Below are 9,703 nucleotides of genomic sequence, written 5' to 3' on the forward strand. Positions count from 1 at the left end.
GTAATAAATGATCCCAATCATTTAAATTCTTGTCTACATAATGTCGTAAGTACTCAGCTAAGGTCCTATGAGCACGTTCAACAGGATTACCCTGTGGCCTAAAAGGACTAGTGTTAACTTTTTCTATCTTTAATAACTTGCAAACTTCAGCAAACGTTTTACTAAGGAAATTGGTGCCCTGATCAGTTAATATCGTTCCCGGTATGCCATGTACACAAACGAAGTGTATAACAAAGGCTTCCGCGACTGTGTTCGCTTTTTGGTCAGGAATTGGAACCCCCAAAGTATAATGCGTTAGATCATCTTCCATAGTTAAAATATAAATATTATTAGATAATGTTGTCGGCAAAGGCCCTACTATATCCATAAATATCTTTTCAAATGGTTTTGAACTTGTAGACGTAATAGCCATTGGTTGTTTGATATGCCGATTTGATACCTTATTCACCTGACACGATGTACAATTCTTTATATATTTCTTAACGTCCCCTTTCATATTTCTCCATATAAACTGTTTTTGAATTCTTTTAATAGTTTTGCTTACGCCTAAATGACCTCCGAGTTATGAGTCATGAAACTGTTTTAAAATATAATCGCTTTTTCTTCCTCAGTATATTCTATACCTGCACATATAATGATTTCTATACCTGTTTTACGAAAAATGTATCGTATCATTGACCTTATTTTTTCCCATTCTAAATCGTCATGTTCACCTAATTTATTCATAGCTAGTTTTTTTAATTCGTTTTCTTCGCAAAGTAGTTTCAAATTTACTAATGATATATACATGTTTTTGTAAGTGGTTTTCTGTCGATCTCTATTTTTTGTTACTAGGAATATTATGAATCTATTTTCCTGTTTGTAATAAGGCGTATCCCCTCCCACACAACACATACACATCTAATATTTATCCATTAGATATAATGGACGGATATCCATGATATCTAATGGATGGTTATGGACGACTCATAGATATTTAAGAGATATCCAAATGATCGTTTTTTTTTTTATATTGGATATCCATGCTAAATATCTTATGGTTATCCATACTAATATATTTAATGGTTATCCATATTATATTTATTTTGATATCTAATTGACATTCTGTAGATATCTTTTAGTCGTTGAAATAGCCGTGGTTTAGTGGCATTTGGTCATACCCCCCCACCCTCCCACCGCACCTATTATCTGTAATGTTTTTACAACTAGGATAAATAACAATTTTAGACTTTTGATAATACTTCTGATTATATATTAAAGTAGGTAACACAATACAAAACATGTTATATAATATATTAAAAAAAAAAACAAAATATTATATTAATAAAAAATAACTTGACTCTTTGTGCTTCAAAAAGCAGTCTTATAAAACAAAATAACATTATATACTTCATATGCTATTTAATACTAATACAATATACATCTTGTTATATGTATACAGTAGGTAGAACAATAAAAAATATGTAATTATAATATATTTAAAAAAAACATGATGATAAAATAATAAAAATAACTTGAAACTTTTTGCTTCAAAAAGCTGTCTTATAAAACAAAATAACATTATATACTTCATATACTACTAAATACTAATACAATATACATTTTATTATATATAGTAGGTAGCACAATAAAAAACAAGTAATTATAATAAAAAGAAAACATGATGTTAAATGAATAAAATAGCTTGAAACATTATGTTTCCAAAAACAGTCAAATAAAATCTTATTATATATAGTAGGTGGCATAATAAAAAAACAAGTAATTATAATAAAAAAAAACATGATGTCAAAATAATAAAAAAGTAGTATAGTACCTGGTAGGAATTTTGTCACTCCTATAAGCTGTAAAAAAAAAAAAAAATGATTGAAATAATATGTTATATAATATTATGTATTTGGAAATTCAGAAAAAAAATACCACTACAGCACAAAAATACATGTAACTAGTAAATTTTAATACAAATTAAAGCACAAATAAACCTAATATATATAATATAATATATTAGGTGTATAATAATAATTATTTTTTTTTAATAAACAATTAACAATAAAATGCATATAATATCTAACTTTAAAATAAAAAATTTATTTATTATAGTCAAAAAGTACAGTGGAACCTCCATAGCTCGAACGTTTTTAATTCAAGTTTTAGATAATTCAAATGAATTTCTTGAACTTATACATACAATTTTCTCTATAACTGACATTTTAATAAGTCAAATTTTTTTTTTTGTCCCTGACCGATTTGAGTTATTGAGGTTTCACTGTAATAAGTATACTAGTAATAAATGTGTGTATATTATACCTATTTTCATGTCTTTTTGTAGCATGTCTCAGCCAGTTCTTAACTGACAAAATAATTTCAGCTTCGGTACACAAAGGAATCAATTTAAGAACAGTTTCTGTAATGAATAAAAAATATTTGTTATGATGACTCGATTAAACTAAAGACATGTACAAAATATCCAAAAACACATTTCATAGATTTAATTTTATTAAGAAATATGCATTTTATTTACCCAGAATTATTTTAGACAGCAATAAGTTGGAAAAAATTAATTTTCCCTTTCCTCCTAACCAACTATATTTCATGGCTAATTTGTTAGAAAATATTCTTCTTAAAATTAATTTAGTGGCCTCGTCTACTTTTGTTCCTCCAATTCTACTTAATGCTCTCATCTGAATGAAAAAAACATAAATTAAATGATTACAAATGTCTTAGTTTAATTATAAGGAACCATAATTCGGCAATATTTGGTAGATAAAGTAACTTACCAGACTGGATCTATACGATTTATCAGCAATACGTTTATTTTCTATAGTTTTTAATTGATCTCCATCAGATAGAGGAAATCCACTGACTATCAATGTATCTGCTTCACAATCGTCACTATTATCAGACCATTTTTGGTTATTTTTTTCTTCTATTTTTTTTATTCGTAATTTAATAATAGACAGATCTCTAATGACTCTTTCCTTTAAATCTGAAATAAAATAATTAAAATATGTAGATTATATATTTTATACATATTGTAACTAATTAAATACCTTTGTCTGACATTTCTGGCAGTTTAGATCTTGTTTAATTATAGCTAGCTGACTTAATAAAAGGAGAATTATTTTCTGATGCATTCAGTAAAGCCATATTATCACAAGTTGGTTAAGAAACTTGTATAAAAGATTGATGGTCATCTAATTTCACAGCATTAGTATCTGCTATGATAAATGAACTACCCCAGTCTATATTATTTGCATTGCCACCAAATTCATTTTCAAAAGAACATTGCAATGAAGATTCATTTAAATATAAACTTTGTGGCAATGATGTACTTGGTTGTGGTTGTGGTTTAGGAAATGGCTTTATTTTAATTTCGGACGTTACTTCAGGTTCAGAATTGTCACCAGAACTAACATTTGTTTTTTTCTTCCGCTTTTTTCGGCTTTTTTTTCTTTTTCCACATCTGTGGTAAGGTCTGTATGGACTTCGGATTTTTTCTGTTTACGTTTGGCTTTTTCAAAATCATCTAAAATGCATTTGATTAAAGTATTAAAACATAAGAAATTAAATATTCTTACCAACAATAATTACAATTGCAAGTATAAATATGATGATTTGAACAAATGTTTATTGAGTTTAGCATAGTATTTTAAATGTTATTTACTTTTAAGCGATTAATAATAGTGCCATGTAATTTATAGCTATACAAGTATTTAACTGAATTGTGTAGTATACAATATAGTTAATATATTGTTTAAAATAAAACAAGTACTTATTACTTATAAGTACCATGAGGAAATCCAATAAATATTTTTATTAGTAATATATTTGTATATAATATTTTAAACGCTTTAAAAATATATTAATATTGCATTGTGTTAAGTGTAAGAATTATCATTTATCAGCTATACTTTCAACTATACTAAATAAAACTAATAATACTATACTATACTATTAATTTAATACTATATTTAATACTGTCATATACAAAATAAAGTATTTATAAAGTTTAAAATTACCATAGGATCCCAATATAGATGCATTATAAACTGGCCAAGTTATTCCAGGGCTTGTGTTATGTTTCACTGCCTTAAGGTATTGTAGATCTGAATTAAAAACTCCTCGTTGAGGCCAATAGCTGGTTCCTGGTAATCCAGTATCTGTCCAACTTTTAGGTACAATTTGTACACCACCATCATCATACTCAATAACACACCAAATAGGTGTATCGGCCATTTATTTTTATACAGTTTAACCTATGGACAATATTATAAAATATTTATAAGAATATTTTTTTTATAATTTTAAATAACAATAAATTAATGTTAATTCAATTGATGTTAAATATTTACATACATTTACTATGCTTATTTAGTTTATACACAGTTTATATAGATACATTTATTAATTAGTCTTAGTGCAATCGCTATGCAATAGTGGGAAGACAGCTAGGCTGTTACTGCTATCATGCTTCCATGGTAAAGCTATACATATGCACATTATATCAGATACTAGCCAACTTTGAATATTTTCGGAAATACTACTAACTAAATAACAATCAAGTAAGCTAGACTGACAAGGAGTGTCATATATTTCTCCTTTAGTTAAGAAAGTTTTACCTAAAACTACCATGCATTTCAGATGTTTGTCATATACAAAGTTATGAACAACAACTATTTCACGGTGTTGAGTAATACAAATATTATTTGGACATTCCGAGGATAAGATAGAATTTTTTATTTTTGCATCCTTAAATTGCTTATTGACATCAGTTGTATTTAAAATTGGTCCATTCCAGTGATTTCTTAAAAAGGCCCCGAGGCTATTATTTTTTATCTTCGGTGTTTGTGAATTCAATAAAGCTTTTTCTTTGTATCTCCTAAGGATTTGTTGAAGGGGCTTGTCGGATTTTCTTAGCTGCATTTTAAAAATCCTAAGGTAATTTTCAAATTGAAATGTACTGAATTCATGAATTGGTCCCAATAATTTAGCATCATTGACAATATGTAGTAAACCATGTACGTTATGTGATACATAAGGTTTACCATATAAAATTATAAATGTATCCACAAAATGTTCCTAACATAAACCTAACAAACACTTCATAACATATAATATGTTCAAACTAAAAAAAATAGTCCCAAAACAAACAATGAGATTAGTTTATTTTGCTCTATACCAATCCAATTTCCAGTACGGTTTATTAGTATGGGGTGGCCTTCGAGACAATATTATAAATCACCTAATAATAAATCAGAATAACATTGTTAGAATCTGCCTAAATAAGCTTTCACTAAAAGGATCAACAATTGAAAATTATAAGGAATTAGGGGTCTTGCCAGTAAGACAATTATATAAAAAACAGCAATTATGTTCATTATTAAACAACTTGATATTGATCAGTTACATAGTGATAATAGTCATATAAGAGAAATTAGGAAATATGATTGTCCAGTTAAATATACCTATAAATCTTTTGGTCAAACATTTGTAGATTATCTAGGCCCAACTTATTACAACTCTATGCCTCAGGACTTTAAAAGAAATATTATTACAAGTAAAAAAATTAATAATAAAGGATTTTTATATAAATATATATTTTTAGAATTGAATAATAATGTGTATTAATTTAATTCTTTATTGTAAATTATTGCTAAATTGTATGTTATTTATATATATAACAGTATATTTTGATTGCTATAATGCTGTATCAACTAAATGTATTACTAATTTATTTATGTTAAACTTTACATCACTTTGTCTTTTCTTCTCTATTATTATATTATATTTTTAAAGTTTTCATATTCATAAGTCAATGTACGTAATATTATAAGAAATTACCTAATTATTTTATTATTTATCTTATTTTATTGGTGAATGTAATAACTCCCTACCTCCATCACAAGCTATTAGCTTACAGGAGGTAGGTAATCAAAACTGTACCTATTTGTTAAAAATGTTTAATTTGTAACCATTTATTTTGATTTCTAATAAAAAAAAAAAAAAATTAATTATGTTTCAGAAAATAAACAAGTGGTTGCAAATTTTTTAATAAATTGTATTTTAGTTTTTTTATTTAAATTTCGTAAGGTATAATACATCTATGAGTAAAAATAAATATTTATACCAAACATTCATGAGCTTATAATTCCATACCCCTATTTTATGTTCCTATAAATATAAAGTAAATAAAATTAATTTTAATTGAAAATTCTAAAAACCTATTTGTAAATATTTGTAAATTATTTGCAAAATAATGGTATTATCTTAAAACCAATAGCTACATATAGGGGGAGCTGCATGAAATGCCCCCACCCCTGTCTTATATTTTTTATACTAGACAGGGAATTTATTTGCAAATATTAGCGAATTTTATTTTTACTGGCGTGAAAAATATTTTGCATATTTTTCAATTAGTTTTGCAAATTGTTGCAATTAATTTGAAAAAAAGATGGCACTAGTTTGGAGACAATATGTCAAAGTCGGAGTACAAAGTGAACTTGGCACCCCGAACTATCTTCATTGTGGGGTTTGTAAAATTATGTTGCAAATTTTTTTTTCAGTGTTGCAAATTGTTGCTATTATTTGCAAAAATATAGTATTAGTTCACGCTCGTGGAATAAAATTAGAGCAGTTGATGAATAATATATAATATCCGCGAAATGTCAAATATCATACAATTTTAAACATATTATTTAAACTATGTCACTGCATGTATTCATTAATGAATTATATTTCGTCCTCTGGATTTATTACAGAACGAGATATATTAATAGATTTATTAGTTTTTATTTTTTTTAAGAACTGAAAAATTAATTTTAGTTTTTCTAGGGACCGAACTGTAAAAATTATCAAGGTTCTAGTCCCTGTATTTAATCCATCTATTTAACCAAGAATAACAGCCAACTTTCCATCAATGTGAAGTGTCACTGACAATAGAACACCTCAAACTCCACTGCCCCGTGTAGGATAAATAACGACACATCCTAAGCTTCCCCCACCAACATGAAGGAAGCACTAAGTGAAGTCAACAAAAATGATATTTTGAATTTCTTTAATTTCACCAATCTCATAAATCTATTGTAAAAAAAAAATGAAAACGATTAAAAAAAAATATATTATATAATAAACCTCTTAAATCTTATAAATAATGTAAAACAATTTGTAAAATAGATGAGATTGTAAAACTTTTAAGCTAATAACCTTTGCAATCAAAGACCTTCAATCACGATAAAAAAGAAGGCATGACAATTACACAAAACAAATATACAACTTTGACTTCACGAAGTCAATACAGTCACAACAGTTTTAAAATAAATACAAAATAATATGGCAGTACAGTACAACCGTATATAATACATATAATATATATTATAAATGTATAATAATGAGTCTTTTTTGTACCTATGCATAAGTATAACAAAGACACAAATTATTAAGCGCGTCATCGCATACACGTCTAGTCTGAAGATAATTTCCTGATTGAATAACTGAAGAATAATCTTGAAAGTGTAGACGTATGTGTTGCTGGAATTGAATAATGGAGGACTATTGTCTTAAAAGTGAATGAACTGATAAATCTACACGTGATGCCAGAATAAAGTCATGTGATGATAATTATTACTAAACCGTATCCGTCATACAGACGAATTCCGGTGGTTTACAAGAAAAAGAAAACCAAACAACATTCGATACATTTTGTAAACCTATAGGTATAATATGAGTAGTTGACATAATAACAACGATTACAGACAAAAAACACAAAAACCGATGGCGACCCTATAATACTAATAAAGAATCAAAACGTGGGTAATAAACGATCTAAGGGTGGTTTTCGAATTCAAACCTCATGAAAAACGACCACTGGGACGCTCCAGAAAGAGATAGATTGACGGAGTGCAGAAAATCTGAACGCAATGGGTATAGAAAATTGGCACGAATTTGTGACTTATACAAACGCTCTCGGTTATTTCATTTATACACAGTCACACACACACACTAATAATCACTAATAATAATAAACAACAATAAGTAAACTCATCGAGAGTATAATCTAAGTCGGAAAGTTGGAAAAATTCATAACAAAATACTCTAAAAATAAACCCTAAATCACCCCTGATTATAATATGTTGTGTTTATATTACAATAGGTATTATACTTTGAATATCATTAGGTATATAATTTACCTATATCATCTTGATTTTTTATCAAACCTTACGTGACTACCTATATATATATATATATGCAATATACGTAATGTTTACGAGTATACCTATTTATATATTGCTAAAAAAATTAATTTCTGATCGTTATTAGATAAACATTAACTTACCCTTAAATTTCACTTAATGTTTGTATTAGCATTTTCTATACACGATAAATTCTTGAAAATAATTTGAGTCTTTTTGAGCTGTCTTTTTGAGCTGACATTGTCAGTTTTCAATTTTTTTAGTTTTTTTTTTTTCTATAAATATTAATAAATTGTATTTCTGGGTAAAAAAGCGTGAAAATTTAATGCAAGGCTTCTGATATATCCTTACAATAGTAGTTGAAAAATATTAAAAATACATTAGCACAGTTTTTTTTTATAAGCATTTAAAGTTCAAATTTCGACAAAATGTATGAAATTTAAAATTTTATAAAATATTTTGTAGTTAATAATTTATAAGATGTTTAACTTTTATAGCTAAGGATTGAAAATTTAAAACAAGGTTCCACGTAAATAGGTTATATATAAATTACATTATTCCCAATTATATCATCAATTATACATGGTAATATCATAGGCTGACTGACCGTTTTCGCTCAGAATCGTTTTTCTTATACAATGATATTATATTATCATTGAATTCAAATTGAACACCATCCATTACAGTGTCCCACTTGTAACCTACCGTAGAGCAGAGCGACATCCACTTATCCACCTTTCTTAAGCTTAAAATTACTCATATTATTTGTATCTATTTAACTAATTATATTGTATTGTAAAGTAAACACGAATTAAAATAATTAAAATAATATTATAATCCGCATATTAATTTTATGAGCGTTCCGGTTCATAAAATTTTCCATTTCGAGCACTGATAGTAATTTAGATTTGGTCGTATCAGAATCAGACAGTACCTACCGATAAATCATCAGGAGAACTTCAAACATCTAAAAGATGATTAGCAGTGTTGAGAATAGATAACGAAAAATTCATCTAGATAAGATACAGATAATTTTATGGAAATTTATCTAGATACAGATAAAGATAACTACATTTTACATTCATCTAGATAAGATGAAGATAATCTAAGTTTTATCTAGATAATATTATAGATAAAAAGAATAATTATTACATTAATATAATTAAATAATAGATGTACCTACTTCCTTTTTACCTACGTGAACATAAACTAACTTATAGTTAGTAGTCACAAGTCAATAGGTGTCTGGTACATAGTTACAATTAATGTTTTTGTAGCTAGTACCTAAGTATTTTTATTTTTACCTTAGTTTATTTGTTTAATTTATTGGAACAAAGTTTTACTTATTTTATATTTTATAGTAGACATTTTATTGAGAATAATTGTTGACTATTATGTTTCTTCAAAAACAATGAATAGAAAAAAAAAACAATATTATCTTTATTAAAATAAAAAAACAAAATAATTATAATTATAATTTATTACATAATATTATGTAGCTAACCAAATATATTATT

The 9,703-nt window shown here is 26.5% G+C and overlaps 1 long non-coding RNA gene across 1 annotated transcript; it reads right to left on the minus strand.

The window, feature by feature from the left end:
- Positions 1–1,322: 1,322 nt before the first annotated feature.
- On the minus strand, positions 1,323–5,074 carry LOC132935296 (uncharacterized). Its single transcript, XR_009663204.1, has 5 exons — positions 4,017–5,074; positions 2,775–3,523; positions 2,519–2,678; positions 2,305–2,401; positions 1,323–1,841 (listed from the first exon to the last, which is right to left on the minus strand). It is a non-coding gene; the product is annotated as an uncharacterized LOC132935296 (long non-coding RNA).
- Between the last annotated feature and the right edge of the window lie 4,629 nt (positions 5,075–9,703).

The sequence above is a fragment of the Metopolophium dirhodum genome, chromosome 1 (genome assembly GCF_019925205.1).
Source record: "Metopolophium dirhodum isolate CAU chromosome 1, ASM1992520v1, whole genome shotgun sequence".
Classification (NCBI taxonomy): domain Eukaryota; kingdom Metazoa; phylum Arthropoda; class Insecta; order Hemiptera; family Aphididae; genus Metopolophium; species Metopolophium dirhodum.